The sequence below is a fragment of the Callospermophilus lateralis genome, chromosome 1 (assembly GCF_048772815.1).
Source record: "Callospermophilus lateralis isolate mCalLat2 chromosome 1, mCalLat2.hap1, whole genome shotgun sequence".
Taxonomy (NCBI): Eukaryota; Metazoa; Chordata; class Mammalia; order Rodentia; family Sciuridae; genus Callospermophilus; species Callospermophilus lateralis.
This window is the reverse complement of record NC_135305.1, coordinates 151,431,088-151,449,576: the sequence shown is the minus strand read 5'-3', so window position 1 is coordinate 151,449,576 and position 18,489 is coordinate 151,431,088. Positions and strand designations below refer to the sequence as shown.

Here is an 18,489-nt window from a genome sequence, read left to right as displayed (position 1 = left end):
GGTGGGTTCAGCCCAGCAGCGCAGCCCCTCTGAACACAGGGAGGACAGCAGCTGTCACCTGGCCCTTCCAGTGGAGAACACTCTAGCACCCACGACCCCACTGAGAACGCTGCCCCCTTGTAGATGCCCACAGCAAGCTGCTCCTTAGGGGTGGCCACCTGCAGCCAGCGGAAAGCCGTGTGCTGGGTTCTGGGGCTGGTCTGCAGGCGGCGGCCCACGCCAGGTCTCTGCCTCCTGCTCTAGGAACACTGCCCCTCCCTCTTCAGACAGGAGACCAAGGCCCTGAGAGCTGGAAACACTGCCCAGGGCAGAGGGAGCGGCCAGGGCTGGGAGCTGCGATCCTTCCAGGGCCACAGGCAGAGGTGACCAAGGGACCTAAGGTCCCTGGTGCACGGCCAGGCCCTGGTTCAAAAACGGAGGATTCCATGACGGCCGGAGCAGAACCCTAACCTCAGCCTGTGTGGCCGTGCAGTCACCTGCCCAGGGGCCAGCTGTGTCCCAGAACCTCCTTCCTAGAAGAGGGAGACCACTGCCTTCCAGAAACCAGGACTCAAAGCAAGGTCACGCTAAGGAAGGCCACTGACATGGGATTGAGGCCACTAGGGACCTTTGCTGGCGCCAGGGCCTCCGCCAGAACTAGTGTCCAACAGCGCTCCTAGCACACTGGGCTGTAGGGACAATGAACGAGAGCATGGGGACATGCCCAGCCCAACCCCGAGGCCTCCCAAGTGCCCTCAGTCCTGGCCACCTCTGTCCCAGCACCGTCCCCACAAGTGCCCTGCTATGGAAGGCCATCATGTGAAACGTGGGCATAAGTGAGACCTGTCCAGCGAGTCCTTCAGCTCTGTGCACAGGGGCTGGTGCCCAAGGGCAGAGGCCCCAGAGCCTGCCCTGCACGCCCCCAGCCTACAGCCTCTCCGCTTGGGGGACTTTCAGGTGGAGACTAGGGAAGGGCACATGGCAGACCAGACAGAGACGTCTGGACCAAACCTCCTTTCTTATTTAGGAATCTGAAGCAACGTAGGTCTCTGGGTACATGCTGGGGGCTGAGGCCCCTTCTGCCCTGCCCCTGCTGTGGGGTGGAGTCTGCTGGAGCCACTGTGCACTGGGGCCCTGCAGAGTCTGGGGCCCCCAGCTGTGACCACAGTGCCTTTGAGCAGGTGGCAGGGGCAGCAGAACTGGGGGCAGGTTCCGTAGAGCCTGACCCAAGGCAGCTCGGGAGGCTAGGAGGGTGGGACGTGACTAGGGAGGGAGGCAAGAGGGAAGGACTCGGTCTTGCCACTGATGGCTCTGCCCTGGGTGACACTGTTGGCAGGTCCTCCCGCCTGCTGCTCCTGCCAGATGCCTGATCTCATCTCAACCTCTGAACAGCTCCAGGGAGGGCGACCATGCAGTGAGGGAAGGAACAGGGTGATAGTCTGAGGTGCCTGAGGCCTGAGGGGACAGGGCTTCGGCTCAGGAGCTGGTTTCCCTACTGGGAAATGGGGCTGAGGACAAATCCCAGGCTCTGATGACCACGGGACCTGAGGATGGAAACAGCCCAGTCCCCTAGCCTGGCCCAGCATGCAGGACCACCAGATCGCCCCTGCGCCATCGGGAACCACGGTGCCTGCCTCATGAGCTCTGCACGGTCTGAAGCCAGGAGAAACCGAGGCCCAGGAAGCCAGTGGCCGGGCAGGGGGTGGGGCCGCTCTGCCCAGCCTGCGCCACGGTGTGTGGACTCTGAGCTTCCCACAGCAGTCCCTGAGCCGCCCACAATGACCCCAAGGAAGTGAGGGTCCACAGGGCCTCTGGTGCCCATCTGGGCATCACCAAGGATAGACTACTCAGGGGTGGGAGCACAGCGAGGTCAAGTGCAGAGAGCCTTTGGGGCCAGGGAGCCTGCTGCGTGGGCTCCCTCCCGAGTCTCCACAGGCTCTGGGCCGTGGAGGGCCTGGGGCTGCCTGAAACAGTGGCACGTGGTGCCCCACACGGCACCTGGTAAAAACGACACACTGGGGGAGGCACAGCATCCCCACTCAGACCAACCAGGGGATGACAGGCCCTTCCAGACCTGGGAGGAAGAAAAAGGGTGGCAGAGAGGAGCCTTCCCAGCCTGGCTCTGGGTCGGACCAGCTGAAACCCTCAGCCGTCGTGGTGGTGGGGTCCCAGGCAGGACTGCCCTCCTCATCTCCAGTCTCCCTGTGGGTGTAGGGACGGTGGCCGCTCCTCCCTCACAGGGCTGTGTGTGGCACAGGGGGACAGGTGCACAGAAGGCGCTGGGCACAGACACAATAGCGAGAGCGTGCCACACGGGGGCTGGTGGTTCTTCCTACACCTGGGAGGGAAGCCTGCGGAACCAGCCTGACGCAGAGCACCAGACTGTCCCCCACCCCTGAGGTCCTCCCCTGGCAGGTGACCTTTGCTGGCTGGTGGCTTTGTCTGAAATCTGGGGCTTCCCTGGAGGAGCCTCAGTCCTTGAGCAGGCTCACAGCGACCCCTGCTGTCCGCCACTGAGAACTGCCTCAAACCATCAGCCAGTGCCACCCAGGAGGCCTGGAGAGGGAGCAGGGAGAGGGAAGGGACTGGTTCCCAGGTCTGGGAAACTCCTCCAGGACAATGCAGGGAGGGGACCCTGTAATTATGTTCAGGGGACACTAAGTCCTGAAATAGGCTCGGAGCTTGAGATCAAAGAAAGTCCTTCCGCCCTCACTGCCTGCCTCTGTTCCTCTGGATAAGTGTCACCTAGAGGCACCAGGGAGCCTAGAGGAACTGTGTTTCCCAGGGACATTATTTCCTGATCCACACACGCTGTTCTCAGCAGCCTGTGCTGAACTGGCAGGTCTTAAATTGGACTCTTTAAGCAGCAGACACCAAGAACTGCCCCAATGTGGCTCAGAACCATGGGGACAGGCAGTGTCCCTGTGGCAGGCACAGAGCCAACAGCACGTCCAGCCTGATCTACCTGCTGCACTTCAGGGACAACTCCTCTCCTGGAATCCCCAGACCTCGACCCTCCTACCACTAATGTGGCACTTAGCTGCCCTTCCTCGTGTCCCAAACTGGTCTGAAGTGCTCAAGAACAGGGACGACAGGGGAGGAGCTGTGGGCCCCTGGGTCTTGCACTGGAGGCCTAACCCCAGGTCTTAGAATCTCACTTGAGACCAGCTCTTTGCATCAATAATCAATCGAGGTCACTGGGGTGGGCCCTAAGCCAGTGTGACTGGTGCCCTTTAAAAGGTGTGTGGGGATCCAACCCAGGACAGGCCTACTCAGGAAAGCCCCCTGTGGGCACTTTGATGCCATCACAGCCAAGGAGGGCTGGACAGGCCGCCCCTCCCCGCCTGGCCTTGGGCTTCTGGCCTCCAGAACCCTAAGGCAGGCCATCTTTGCCAATGAAGGCCCCAGGCGTGGCCCTCTGCTCCAGCAGCAAGAGCAGACGGAGGCAAGGGACACTAACTTCTATGCCACAGAAGTGTCTGCTAAAACTCTCGGTGGCTGCCCACCAGGCCGCTGTCCAAACCTCTGCCAGGCACAGAAGCCACTCTCAATGGGAGTCTTCCTCCCTTTCCAGGGCACCTCCCGCCTCAGCCTCTGCCACCAGGCTGCTTGGCCTCCCTGCCTCTAGGCCCCAGTCTGACTGGGAGACCACAGTCCTGCCATGGCCCTCCTGGTACAGCCTCCTGCGCTGAAGCCACTAGCTCACATGTTCCCCGGCTACTGTGGGTGCCTGGGGACAGGGACCGCATCTCCTCTGGTCTACTGTCCTGGGTGCCCACTGCCTGGTGGCCCAGGGCCTATTGGGAATGAAGGAGCAGCAGACACTGTGGCCACACGCACAGGCACCCAGGACGCTATCGGGCTGACTCACACTGCACCCCACCAATTCTGCAAGGCCAAGGGCTGCTGGATGGGACTGCATGGCTGTGAAAAGGACAAAGGACCGTCCCTGCTCATGCTCTGAAGCCTCAGGGCTGGACAACACTCGGGCAGAGGCCAACAGCGTCAGGACAAGGTCCAGGGCTAACAGAGGGGCCAAGAGGCCTATGCCTGCCCATAACCTACTGGCCAGGGAGGTGCAGGATTACCGACGTGGTGGAATGTTCTAGAAGTTCCATATTGGGGTCTTTTCCCTTGGAACTGAGGGGAAAGCCCACAATCCATCCTTTTTTGCTATGCCTGAGGATTTCCTGGGAACAAGGGAGGCCTTGGGTGCTGATGGGTGCTGCCCACCATGCACACAGCTCAGGACCACCTGAGGGCCTGTGAAGGCTCTGACCAGAGCCTGGGCCTAGGACCTCTCCAACAGCACGGCCAGGGTCTCCAGGAGAGGAGGGGCTGTTCTGCACAAGCCTGCCCCCCCCAGGTGTGGTCTCCCCAGAACCGCGTCCTTCCAGGAGAACAGGTACCTGCTGTGTTCTTCTTCCTGTAGACGCAGCAGCTCCTCACGGCCCCCACTTTGGAGAACACCTGGAAAGAGGAACATGCAGCCCCTGCACTTCCAGGCCCTCCTGCCACCTGCTCAGGCACAGCTCCTTATGGGCTGCGCGCCCACCTCATGAACGGGGAGCAGGGGGCATGCAGACTGCCATCAGGTGCTGCTCCTGGTGTGCTGGCCTGTGCCAGGCCCCCACGCCACCCACTCATCAAGTGACCCGAAGGCACATTCAGATGGGTGGCTAAGGGCCTGGGGACCTGGGCTGCCAGGCAGACTCTGAGCCACCACACTGCCCTGCCCAACACTGTCCCCCCAAGTTTGCCCTGTGGAGACCTGGGTCACTCTGAGGGGGTGAGTGATGGCCAGTCCCCCAGGCCTCCCGAGGCGGCAGCTAGGCTGGTTCTTGCTCCACTTATAGAAGGAAGAACTGGGACACGGAGCAGTTGAGGGGTTTGCTGCAGAAGCCGGGTGTCAATCTGGACACATGGAGCCTAGTGACCCTAGGCCTGACCTCACTGCTCTCAGTGCTTAAAGCCAAAATAATTAAAAAACAACAAAAAACAAAACAACAACAAAAACCCTCTAAGTCACATCCCACCCTGTATTTCCCTTTCCCTTCTCTGTCTCCCTGGGGCCTGGCTGGGGACAGCTCCATGTGGCTCTGTCTGCATCTTGAGGACAAAGACAGGCAGGTGCTCAGTACCATCCAGCAGGCGAGCAACGGGGAGCAGGAGGAGTGGGGACCCCAATGCACACACTCGAAGCAGGCAGGTGCGTCAAGCATGGGGCTCTGTACTGCAGGGTCTCACTGTCCCAGTCAGACCTTCAAACCACCCAACAGGAACTTTCTACTCATGTCTCATGACCTAGGCACAGACAGGCTACAGGACTCACCCACTTCAGGAGTGAGGCCAGGATCCAGACCCAAGAGGACTGACCCCAATCACGTCTCTACACTCAGGTGCTGGGACAGAAGTCCTGTGCGCTGGGTGTGCTTCTAATGTGCTGTGTGACCTCAGGACAGTGAAGCAGCCTCTCTGAAGCTCAGTCTCCAATCTGAACTACATGGTCCTGGCTGGGCCTTCAGCTCCAGGGCCTTTACTCCTGAGGATGCTCTTGAGCTGCTGTTTGTGCATCACTGAGAAACGCTGATCCCTGATGTCCCACACCACGCCAGGAGTGACCGTGACACCACAAGGACCACAGCTGGCCCGAAAGACTCAAGGCCACCTGCCTGAGACACTGCTAGCTGCACCTCTAGAGGCCAAGCCAGGCGTGGATGTCGGTGGCTGAGAGGCGGACTGTGGCACACAGGCAGATCCAGGGCTCAGGCTTCATTACAATCAGGCGCGGAATGTGCGTGCTGCCCCCTCCGGGCTCCCGTGGCCTCCAGCAGGGCTGTTATCAGTCGTGAGCAGCTTTCCAGGACCCCCCCCACACACACACCCAGAGCCCTTTATCTGGAGGTGCAGGTCTTGGTGGTGGGGAGATAACATGGCCGCCCCCCTGGAGACCAGAACAGAGAGTGGAGCAGAGCTGCCAAAGATGCCCTCCTGCCCCGCCCAGCCCAAGACATGGCGGGTCCCCCTCCTGTCATCCTGGGGAAGATGACATCTGGAACAACAGGCAGAGAGCAGGGTAGGGAGCAGCAGGGGAGAGGGCCCAGCTCAGCGGACCAGGACGGGGGGTTGTGTAGGCAACATGGACAGAAGAGAAAGACAGGCTCAGGGCGCTGACCCAGGAGGTGACGTGAGCCCAGCGGGTGGACGTCACACCACGTCCTGGAGCAGATCCAGGCTGAGGCCTCCTCTGTCAGCCAGTGAGCAGAAGCCAGCCCCTCCAATGGCTGGACACTGTCAGGACACTCAACACCGACCTGAGGACAGGGGACAGGACCTCAAAACCAACCGGGGGACCGGGGACAGAGGAGCATTCTGACAGGGTCCAGACACGGGTGCCAAGAAGCCATTGTTCATGCTCTAGAGCCCGTATGCCCCCAAGGCCCCCCTCTGACACCACCTGTGACCAGCTGAGAGATGCTGGGGACAGTCATCCACGCCTGTCTTGGTCACCCTGGGCAGCAGCCACCGGTTACAGACAGGTATTCCCACCATGTGGGGGTGTCGGTGGCCAGCAGGCTGCATCTCCCGCGTCCTCAGGAGGGTGCCTGGGCACCACTCTCTCTGTCAGGGTCAGAAACAGCCTGAGAGGAGGCAGCCAGCCCAGTCCCAGAGCGGGGGCCGAGGATGGCACTGCCCACGTCACCAGCATGGCGGCCAGTTCCCCAGCAGTGGCTCCTGAGTGGAAGGACGTGCAGGGCAGTCCAGCAGGCAGGGAGCAGGTGCCACTCTGCCCTCTGTCACTCCCGGGGCCTGGCACTCCGCAGGGTGCCGTGGTCAGCAAGGCAGATGCTGCTGTGGAGTGGACCCTCTGGTGGGAACAAACTCAGGCAGCAGCCAGCCACGAGGGGCGGTCACCTCACGCACCTCAGGCGGCACAGACGGCCAGTCCTGAAGACCCACGGGGAGTGGACATGAGCCGCGGGCATGGCGGAAGGCCTGTGCTCAGAGAAGGCTGCGGAATCCAACCGACACTGGCTGACCAGAGACGACCTCCTCTACTTTTTTTTTTTAAACCGTAAAACACTTTAATTTTTTGTAAATATACAGGAACAACGAGGGTGGTAAACAAGAGACGGTCTATCTTTAAGAGGAAAATCCTTACCTTAGTAAACTGAGCAACTGGAAGCCCTGTGTGGGGGGTGGGCGGAAGGTAAAATCTTAACATCTGGGTCAAACAACCCAGTCCTCAGAACCTCCCTCCAGGTGTCTATTCTAAGACGTGGTCGTGGTCTCCAGACTACATGGTTCCATGGGAAGCTGCCTGGCTCCTAGGGGCAGCTGGGGGACGGGGAGGGTCTCAGGTTTTGGCATCCTGACGGGGCGAGGGCCGGGGCCCAGCCATGACCTGCAGTGTGCCCCACAGTCCTGAAGGACATCCTCATCCTGCCTCAAATGCCCCACTGTGAGGGGTACCCAGGGGGCTGGCACCCCTGTGGCTGGGGACACACATTGGTCTTTCCTTTCCTGCCTGGGCAGTCGCTGGACACCAGAGGGCGCTGAGCCACTCCAAGAACACACCCCCCAGCCCCTCAGCCACCTATGGAGCTCTGGGCTTTCATGGGCTCTTCTGGGTATGAAGAGATCTAGGTTTTCTCCCCTTAACCGTTAGCTGACAAACTAAAAATATGCTACATTACGTTGCACTCGTAATTCTGATCTCTTTTTTTTTTTGGTACCAGGAACTGCAATCAGGGGTGCTTCACCACTGAGCCCCAGCCCAGCCCTATTTTGTATTGTATTTAGAGACAGGGTCTCACTGAGGCTGCCTTTGAACTCAGGATCCTCCTGCCTCAGCCTCCTGAGCTGCTGGGGTGACAGGCGTGGGCCTCATCACCCGGCTCTGATGCTGTTTTTCAGGGATGTTTTAACACCTGCATAATCAGAGACCCAGACCCGCTGGTCTGCGGATTAACAAAGCTGTAAAGCAGTGGTCTCCTGAACAGCTCCTGGCTCTCTGCCCACCCCTCGCCCGCCTGCCCAAGACATTGACCTCTTCTTGCCGGTTTCTGGCTCCACCATGGTTTTTTTTCCGCAGATGCTTCCTGGGCTCTTTCCCCTGTGGGGCTGTGCTGGAGAAGACGCCAACTGGAGCCCACTTGAGATACAGGGGGACATGGTGGAACTGCAGAGGCAAAGGTGCCAACACTGTGGGTCCCTGTCACAGGACACAGCTGAAAGGGACTCAGTCCCATGTGCAGATGGTGCGCTCCAGGGTCGAGAAGATGGGTGCTCGGCAGGGCAGAGGAGCCAGGAGACGCGCAGCCCAGAACCCCAAGTGCTCTGGGTGCCTGAGGAAAACACTGGGGCCCAGGCTGAGAGGCAAAGGCCACATCTCTGTCGCCTTGACCTGCGGTGGGTTCCAGGTGCCCTGTGCGCTTTCTCTAATCAGAGGATGAAATGCGGACTGTGACAAGGGGAAGAACTGCTAGCACAGGGCAGTTCCAGGGGAAGTCAGCGGGTCGCAAAGCCAAGAGCGTTCGTGTTGCCGTTCAGAGGTGACCTGTGTGCCAGGGGTTTCCTAAAAAAGGTTGAGACAGCCACTGCTAACAGCCACCTCAGTAGAAGGCCCCTGGGTAGCTACAGGGCAGGGTGGGAGGGAGACTTGTCAACTTACACCCTTTGGGACTCCTTTAAAATTTCATACTGCATTCAAGCCTCAAAGATTAATTATACCCAGGGGAAAAAAAAAAAGCAGCCAGGCGCGGTGATGCACACCTGTAATCCCAGCGGCTTGGGAGGCTGAGGCAGGAGGATAGCAAGTTTGAGGTTAGCAAGTTCGAGATCAGCCTCTACAACTTGGTGAGGCCTTAAGCAACTTAGTGAGACCCTGTCTCAAAATAAAATATAAAAAAGGGCTGGGGACGTGGTTCAGTGGGTAAACACCCCTGGGCTCAATCCTTGGTATAAAAAGAAAAAGAAAAAAATGTGCTTGGGAGGGAGAGGGAGCAACCTGGGGGTCGGACAGTTGGCGGTGCCACTTAGGAGCTGTGCAGCTTCAGGTCACTGGGCCTCAGTCGAGGCTGCTGACAGGAGCAGTCAGTGAAAAAACACCTGTCAGAGTCAAAGGGGAGGCTGTGCCTGGACAGTGCCTTTGCCATTGTCCACTCTGGTGATGGGGACTCCTTCCCGAAGCAGCGGGGAAGGAAGGGGTGGCTGCAGTCCAGGCACAGCTCCTGGCCGGGCCACCAGAGGCATTGCAATTTCACGGGACAGGCTCTCACCAAGCCCTGATGGTGCAGTGGGCAGGGCCCCAGCTGGGAACCCCCCAGGGCTGGAGGGGGCCAAGAAGGCCTGCCTGCTGGTGACTGGGGACCACGGCCTGCAAAGCATCAAGAGGCCTGGCAGACAAATGACCTGTGGTGGGTGAAAGGTGGCTTCCCAAGAGATGGCCATCTAGGCCCCCAAGACCTATCAGTGCATCCCCTGCAAGTACAATCAAGACCTGAGATGGTCCAGGGTTATCTGGGTGGGCTATAAGCCCAGGAGAGGGATCTGGGACCAAGAAGAAGGCCACGTAAAGACGGGGCCGGGACGGGAGTGGCTCAGGGAGCTGACGGATGCCAGGAGCCCAGCAGTGGGCAAAGGCAGGACAGGTCCTCCCCAGAGCCCTTGGAAGCCCTGGCCACACCCTGCTCTTGTACGCCTGCCTGCCTGCCAGCTCTGTGACAGGTGCACTGTGTGGTCTTAGGCCACCTGGCTCACGGCCACCTGTCATGGAGACCCAGAGACCCCTGTGCTGCGGATACACGCGTGTGCACACACGGACTGCCCTGCATGCAAGACCGGCTGCAGCTCACCACAGTCATGGACAGCATCACAGCCAACCAGGGAGACCCAAGTCGGGGCAGGAAAGGAAGGCCGAGGATGGCTGGAGCTGGGCAGGGGCCCAGGGAGATTCCTGTAGCGCCCTCAGGGAGGGCTGGGGGCGGGACCAGCACCAAGGTGGAGCCAGGCTGAGCCCATGCTGGGCAGTGGGCACACCAGCTCCCGGGCCCTTTCCCTGCAGCAGCTCCCAGCGGCCTACCTTGGAATAGGCCAGGTGTCAGAAGGTCTTGCGGGCCTCTAGGGGCTCCAGGAACTCCACGATGACAGTGACGCCACCCTCGGGCAGCAGCACACAGTCCAGGCTCCCGAAACGGCCAAAGGTCTCCTGCACTCGGCCGCCAGGGTGCCTGCCGGGAGGTTCTTGGCCAGAATCACAGTCTTGCTTCGTTCTGCTGCCGCCTGCAGGGAGGAGAGGCCATGTGAGGGCCGGCAGCAGGACTCTTCAGCTGGACACTGGCACTGACCTGGTGGCCTCTAGTCAAGGTGCACACCTGGGGGCTCAGTGGCCAGTCACCTGGGAGGACCCAGGAGGCGCCACCCGCTGGCTCCACAGCCAACAGGCAGCTCCGCTGAGGGTGAAGGCACAAGGCGCCCAGTGAGAACTCCGGGATCAAATCCCAGCCCCAGCTGAGTCACCAGATCCTGACAGTGACTGACCACAGCCCCGCTGGACCTCCCAGGCACCCTGCCGCTGGGCAGTAATCGAGATCGGCACCTCAGCGTGGAGGGCTCTTCCTGGCACTGAGGACCACCTGTGGACACAGGCGTGGGAAGCAGAAACAGCGAGGAGCCCGTGCCCCCAGGAGCAGCCCACTGCCCACAGGAGCTGGCTGTCCCTGTCCTTGGGAGGGGCAACTCTGAGGTTGAGCCCTAGGTTTGGATCCAGTAACCACAGGACCCCCCCACACCCCCAGCCTCCCCTGAGGCCATCCCCAGCTCTTCAGCAGCAGCAGTCGACTCCCCAGAGGTGGGGTCAGCGGGGCAGCAGGCACCCACCTGGCTGAAAGAGTCCAGGCTGACGCCATTGTCGATGAGGAAGCACTTCTTGGACCAGCTGAATCTCCCTGAGGGCTACATGCACTGCCATGCTGCCCTTGGTCTCCTGTGGGGAGAGGAGAGGAGGCCGGGCCTGTCAAGCAGGGCCTAGCCAGTTGGGCAGGCCCAGCGGGGAGGGGATTCAGGGTGCTGTCGCCCACCTGCACTGAGGTGGGGCCCATGCTCTGGCGCTACACCAGCTCTCTGCCCTCCCCAGCCACGCATCCCCACCCACCCTGGGGCTCTTCCCTTCCCACAGTGGGCAGGTCTCTGTGAGGCTCCTCTTGCAGACCTGGGGCTTCTGCATGCGCTGACCTTGACCCCGTTACAGCAGTCCTTGCTTCTGTCACCTCCCCACTCGCCCAGTTTCCTGCCACAGCGCCCCCCACCAAGCCCTCCTCTCTTCCCCTGCCTCCTCAAGGTGGCACTACAAGGCGGGACCCCTGTCCCGGGACTGCTAAGCCCCAGTGCTCAGAGGACACATGCAGGACCTAAGCGGCTATGGCTGTCCCTCCAACTCAGGCCAGGCTGCCCTCCCCAGTCCAGCAGCCACAAGCCACCACAGGACCAGGCACCTGAAGTGTGGCATGTTCAGATCCAGGTTGTGCTACCCACAAAATACAGTGGATTGGTGGAAAGAAGGGAGGAAACACAGTGTGGCTTTTTACGTTGCTCACGTCAAAGTGACGAGGCTCTAGACGTCAAGTTGAAGACGGTGTCTCGTTAAGACTAGTTTTGCCTGTTTCTTTGTACACTTGTGGCCACTGGGACGCTCACAATTACACGCGGGGCTGACCTTCTACTTCCAACGGACAGCACTGACCCTAGTGCCGTGAGGGAGGGTAAAGGACAATGGAGAAAGCAGCTAATGGGCAGAACCAAGGGATGTCCTTTGCCAAGTGGCTGAAAAACACTCTGGGGTTTGCTTGAATCGACCCCAGCAGAGGGCGATGGTGGACAGCATTTGGAAGGAAGTCTGTGGACTCAACGCACGCAAGACACTCTGACTCACGTGGTTGAACACTTGGCTCTTGGTGGCACTGTACTTCTGCACGATGGCATCGGCCACAGCATTGGGCCCCATGAACAGTGTGTTCCAGTTGTGGGAGCTGAGGGCAGGGGCAGACAGAACGGGTCAGGCTGGGACCAACAGAGGCCTCTCGCAGACCCAAAACTGCCATGAGCCTCACCGGCCTTCCCCGCCCCCTGCCAGCTCTCCTGTCCTGGGCGAGCACCCGGCCTGCAGTGAGGCCGCAAACCCAAGCCCTGACAAGCGTCGGCATCTGCCCTGTGCCAGGGACCCAGCCCTTGGTGACACCTCAGAACCTATGTTGGCACAGTCCCACTCTCCCAATGTGCAGCGGGGACACTGAGGCCCTGAAGGCCCCACCCTACAGAGGGAAAGGGCCCAGGCGGCAGAGCCTGGACGGGTGCAGAGGCCACGCAGGGCGGACGAGGACCTGGAGCTGCGGGCTTTGTCCTCGGACGCCTTCTTCTTCTTGTAGGACTAGCCGAGGACGTCCGTGTCCTCACTGGCTTCCTTCCTGATGGTGGACGGCAGCACGTGCAGCATCCTGCCCTGAGGGGACAGAGCAGGAGGTAAGCGGAGCCCCGCTCTCCATTGTGTCCCCTCGTCATAAGCCAGCTGGACTCAGCACTGAGCCCTGATGGGAGACAGGGACGGCAGGCAGAAAGCCACGTGGTCACTCTCCATCCAGCTGAGGCTGGGGGTACCTGACACAGCCAAGCCAAGGGGATTGTACCCCTCTGTGAGCACCCCACGGGCCCTGACTCCCCCAGCCGACCCTGCATAGGTGTCACTTTTAGCTGCACACGGCAGGGGCCAGTCTGGCCCAGTGCTTGCGAGACCAATATGCCATAAGCAGATGGATGGAGGAGCACTGGAGATGGCCTGGCCTGGGCCTGTGCACACTGCAGGGGGACACTGGGAGAGCAGCAGCTCCCTGGTTCCTCAGGGCCACCCACACGCCCCAGCAAGCTCCCCTCTCACAGTCGTCCCTTCAAGTAGTTCACTGGGGGCGACTGCATGGCAGGTCACTGTGGGTCCTGGGACCCAGAACGTGGACGCGCGCCTTGCGTGGCCTTCTCCGTCGCCAGGCTCAGTGACCCAGTGCCCACAAGCCACCTCACCCGGAACACCTGTTCGTCCACGTCCACGTAGGCCTTCACCGCGAGCTCAGGGAACATAAAGGTGACAAAGGCGAAATCCTGGGCTTCCTGGTCAGGCTGTCGATGGGGTAGTGGACCTCTGACAGGGGACCTGAGGACAGGGGAGGCATCAGCCTGCTGGAGCTGGAACTGGGGCTGAGCTCAGGTTGAGAAAGGGCCGGGCACTAAAGGGTCGGTCACATGAACACAGAACAGCTGCGCTGTGCCAGCCACCAGGCCCAAGGTCAAGGGCATCATTTCATAGTCCCTCATGCCTACTAAGTGGGGGAGGAGGGGCACTTGGCTCCATCCCGCTTCACATGCAGCCTGCCCTGGGCCGGTCACCTCACCCACTCAGGACTCCTCCTCTCGCCTGTACATGGCATCACAGTCTCTAAACGCAGGGTGGCCTCAAAGGTCCAAGAGTCAATGTGTGGTTACTACCCAACACCGGCTACACTTAGTGCCGCAGAAGTGTTTGTGACTCTGTCCTACTCAGAGGACACTGTCTGCAGTGGACACTCTGAACACCAGGGTGTGACCGCGTCCCCTCTGTGGGTCTTCCTCTTCCCAAATGGGCACTTGGAGTCTATGGACAATCCCTCTTCTGTCCTGCGCAGCACTGTTGTGTGGCCAGGGCACCAGCCTGTGTGGGAGGACCTGGGGAGCAGGACAGCATGGCCAGACCTTCATGTCCCATGTGGAACCTCTGTGGACGTCACACTGTCTCTGATGCTCCATGTCCAGGTCAGCCTCCCAAGAGACAGGGGCTCGGGCAGCACTTCCAGACGGTGCCCGTGAGCCACCCCTCCCCACAGACTCGGCCCAATGTGGCCGAGTGCGACCACAGGCCTGCAAGTTCCCAGTCTAAGAAGTAACGACCAAGGCAAGAACAAAGGGCCCTGGCTGTGGCCTCCTCTCTGAAGCTCATTTGGATGGAAGGCGAGAAAGGACAGCCTTCCCAGGCAGAGGAGCACTGCAGGCATTGGGGGCTGTGCTGCCAGTGGATCCCATCACCCAGCAGCCAAGGAAGCCCAAGAAAACACCTCCACCTCTCCAGCTCGGTGCTTGGAGAGAGAGTGAGAATCCCAGCTCTGCGGGCATTGGGGCTGTGCATGTAATCCCAGCAGCTTGGGAGGCTGGGGCAGGAGGATCAAGGCCAGCCTCATTGACCTACCAAGACCCCATCTCAAAGTCAGGGAGCCCGGGACACAGCGCCGCGCCTCCTTACCCAGGTACTCCCAATTGCACTTCAGGGCTCTCTTCACCTCCTCTTCGCTACTGAAATCCTCAAAGACGTAGCCTGAGAGGAGACCACGACAAGGTAACTGCCTGCCCTGCCAATGCTCGGAGTCAGAGGACGTGGGCACCTGGCTAGGTGCAGAAAGCGGGAGCCACCGCGGCACAGGCTGACCCCCCACCTGGCCACCCTTTGGAGGAGCACTCAGCACCCGACTGGCATTGTGGGTAAAGGTGCAAAAACCAGGCCCCTTCTGCCTTCCTCTCAGCCTCACCCCTTCCCTGACCATGTTCTGCAGAGAAGAAATGCTCACGATGGCCGCTGTGACCCAGCCCAGCACTGGAGGGTCACCTCCACACAACCCTGCCTGCAGCTCCAGAGGCCGGGACTACACAGCAACAAGCAGGTGCGGAGGCCTCCACAGCCTCAACCTCACTGGGCCTTGACCCATGAAGCCGCCAAGCAGCACCCCGTCTACACCACCACAATCTCCCCCAGCCTCCCCCACCAGCCCACACAAGCAAAAGCCTCCAATGCCTCCAGCTGCCAGCAGCCCTCCCTGCACTGGCCAGCGGGCCTTTCTAAACCCGAGGCTGTCCTAAGCCCCGAGCCTCCACTAGGCCCAGGCTTCCCCCCACTTACTGCAGCCCCAGGGCCCAGCCCAGCTCCCGCCCCCACACTTCCACCTGGGTCATTTGCTGCCCTCAACAGCATCATGCTCAGGTGCTGGCTCTCTCTAGCACCAGGGCCTCCAAGATGCTGTCCCTGAGCCCCAACAAGGCAGGTACCTTCCTCCTGGCTCCCTGCCTGGTCTCTGAGGTGCCATGAACCAGTGGCCCCGTCACCAGCACCAACACCCTCAGCTGCTCTCTGAGTGTGCCCAGTGCTCACACTGTCCGGGGCTGACCCTGACCCCTCCTAACTGCACGACAGGTCTGAGCCCTTATGTAGATGAGGAAAGAAGGCTTAGTTCCTATCCTAGGTCACAGGGCTCCTAAGTGGCTGGCTGGGCTGTGAACCTGGGCAGGGGCTCTGTCCCCCGCCCCTCATACTGCCCTCTGCTGAGCTCCAGCAATAATGGCTGCCTGAATGATCAGCCTGGTGAGCTGGGCGGGAGAGCTGGGGAGGGAGGAGACCCGACACAGCAAGGGCACTGGACCACCCCGACGCAGGAGCACCTTTCTCCTTGGGTGCCAGCTCGGCCAGACCTGACCACTCTGCCCAGGTGGCCTCTTCCTGCCAAGGCACTCCCAACCCCAGGGTCCAGACATCCAGTGGCCACAGAGCCTTAGTATAGTTCTCTGAGATGTGGCTATTCTGCCAGCGGACATCTGGGGAGATGTGGTCTGGGGCAAAACCACGCATGCGCAGAGAGGTAGAGCACTGCCCACCCGCAGAGCTGCCCATGGACTTAGCCCAGCAAACCCAGACCTGCGGGCATCTACCTGAACAGAACAGGGGAACCTACTAGAACAGTGGAGGAGAGAATTCTGAGACTATACACCAGGCTGCCAGAGGCAAGGATGACACAGATCCGCGTCTTGACCAGTTAGCCACATCCACAGAACTGAGGACGCCAAAGAGGAGAAGGGACAAGGCTGCCTTGGGACCTTCCCAACCATGTGGCCAGCTTTCCCTTGCACATCTGCCCAGCTCCCAGGCCTTACCTGTCTTGTTCCTGTGTGCATTTCTCACTATTCAAATGGCCACTGGTTTCAGGGGTGCTAGGAATTAAAGAACATTTTTCTGCAAAGACAAGTTTTGTCTCTTATCAGTTCCCCAAGAAACCATGCAACCAGATAAAGAGATAAGGAGCAAAGTGTTGGATTAGAAAAGATTACTAAGTGGTCATGGTTTTTCTCTTTCCTTTAAGTCACACTCATCTCTCCCACACCATAAAGTTAAAAAAAAAAAAATGGGAAAAAAACTGAAGAAGAAACGAATAATGTAATTATAAAATAGTAACATTAGCAGCACCGTTTTAAGGCATTACATCTGGTCTTTTGTTCCTAAGGAATTTTTTTTTTTTTTTGGCTTTCCTCACTTCTCTTTAAAGCAGGGATATTTGTCTACGTTAATCACAGTGACAACCCTAAAGTTCCTTCTTACCTACTCCCTTCTTTGAACATGTGTGAGATTTAAACACATTTTAAAAAATATGTGAACATTCAGGGTGTGAAATTATAACAAATACTTAAAAGTACAAATCAGGAAACCAAACTGGTTCCTAATTCTGAGGCCAGCTCACTCTTCCTGGCTCCTTCTGCAAATCAAAAGCCGCAGATCCATTTCCCATCTGGGCCCTGGGGGAAGCCCTTGAGGCCCCGCCCTGATGTAGCTTGTCCTACAAAGTGACAGAAGGACAGAAGGACACATCTGGGCGCTCCAGGTCAGTGGAAAAAGCCCAGCCAAGTTCTGAGCTTTCACGTTACTGCATCCAAGTTTGTAATTACTAGATTCTTTCCAAACCTTCCCCTGCCCAGAGGAAAGCCAGCATGGTGGGTCACACACAGCTAGGTTCCTCTGGGGATGAAGCCATGTCCTGCTCCACACCTGGCCTTTTCCACTGGCCATGGCACCTTGGGGGTCTTCCCTGTCATCATGTTCCTTTCTGTGATACGTCATCTTACACCATTTTCACGTGTTCCCGTGAGTTAACCCAGGTTTAACCTGGCACTGGTGACATTTTGGGCTAGTGACTCTTTGCTGTAGGGGCTGTCCTGTGTGTGGCAGGGCTCAGGCAGCACACCTGGTCTCTGCCCACTAGAGGCTAGCAGCCCCCTACAGATGTCACCATCAAGAGCACCTCTGACCACGGCCAGATGTTGCGCAGGGGCAGACCACTCCCTTCCGAGAACCTAGGACACATCACTTCCCCAGAAATGGAGCTTCAGGGTTGATTTGGGTTTTGTTCTTACCAATGACTGCAAATCAACACGTTGAGTTATAAGTAATAACAGGAAGGCTGCAAGAACGTTCCGGTATCCAGGCTCTGGTGTGCCAGGATTCACCTGGGGGCAAAGCCCTGGCCAGGCACCAGTTCCGCAAAGGCCTGGATGTCCGTAATGTTGCCGGGCAGCTCCATGCGGCCCTCTAAAAGACAAGAAAATGTTTATTGCCAAATATGAACGATGCGTACCATTTTGGCAAGTGAAAAATGTGAACTCCAGTTTTGATTTTGCTTTTTGATAATCATGACAGAATCCAAACATGTGCACTGGCCACCCCAGTTCTTGTTCTTTGAAAACCTTTTGTTCTTTGTTTTGTTTTTCTGTTGGGTCATAAATCCTTCATAAAAATCTCTGTAAGTTACAGAAACTAGACTCTCTGTTAGGCTATGAACCACTGTGACTTCATGACAGCTGCTGGCTTCCAGAGCTTTGGGCTGGTGGGTAGGTAATCAACCCATTTTTTTTTTCTTTTTTCCCACAAAACTTTACAAATTGCTTAGAAAGAAACTTTTTCAGCTCAAATCCTTGATGTATCTGAACCTGATTTCATCAGGAGGAGTAGGGCAGGGGTTCATCTTTTCTTCAAAAACAGTTAACTAGCCGGGCACAGTGGGCAGGCCAGTAATCCCAGTGGCTCTGGAGGATGAGGTAGGAGGATCACAAGTTCAAAGCCAGCCTCAGCGACTTAGTGAGACCCTGTCTCAAAACATAAAACGGTGTGAGGATGTGGCTCATTAGTTACATGCCTTGGGGTTCAATACTGGTACCCCCCCCAAAAAAAACTGACCCCTAATCACAAGGAATTGCTTCAGTATTTCTAACAGCATAAATTATAAGTAGTTCCCATGTCCACTTTATGAGATCAGGAAAGTGTAACAAGGTGTCTCCTGAGGAAGGAAGACTACACAACAAGGCAGTGGTGGGCAGCAAGTGCGGTCTTGCTGCAGGGACACTGCAAACCAAAATGGGAATGAGAAACCAGACCAGTGTCAGTGCACCGGAAAAAGCATCTAAGAAGGCATGTCCCAAAGAACCAGTGGTTGCCACTGGGTGCGACCCAGGAGTGCTGAGCAGGGTTGCCCACTGTGCCAAGGACAGTTGGCACCTCCAGCTCTAGTTCCCTACAGTAATTGTATTACACCCTGGCACCCCATCTGGCTACACTCCAGCTTTCAGCTCAGTGTGGACGGTAACCCACGTGGTCGTCCCGGTTGTAGGTGACTTTCACAC

At 58.5% G+C, this 18,489-nt stretch overlaps 1 pseudogene; it reads right to left on the bottom strand.

The window, feature by feature from the left end:
* Nucleotides 1-18,489, bottom strand: part of LOC143642078 (putative RNA-binding protein 19) — a 37,979-nt pseudogene that overhangs the window by 3,843 nt on the left and 15,647 nt on the right.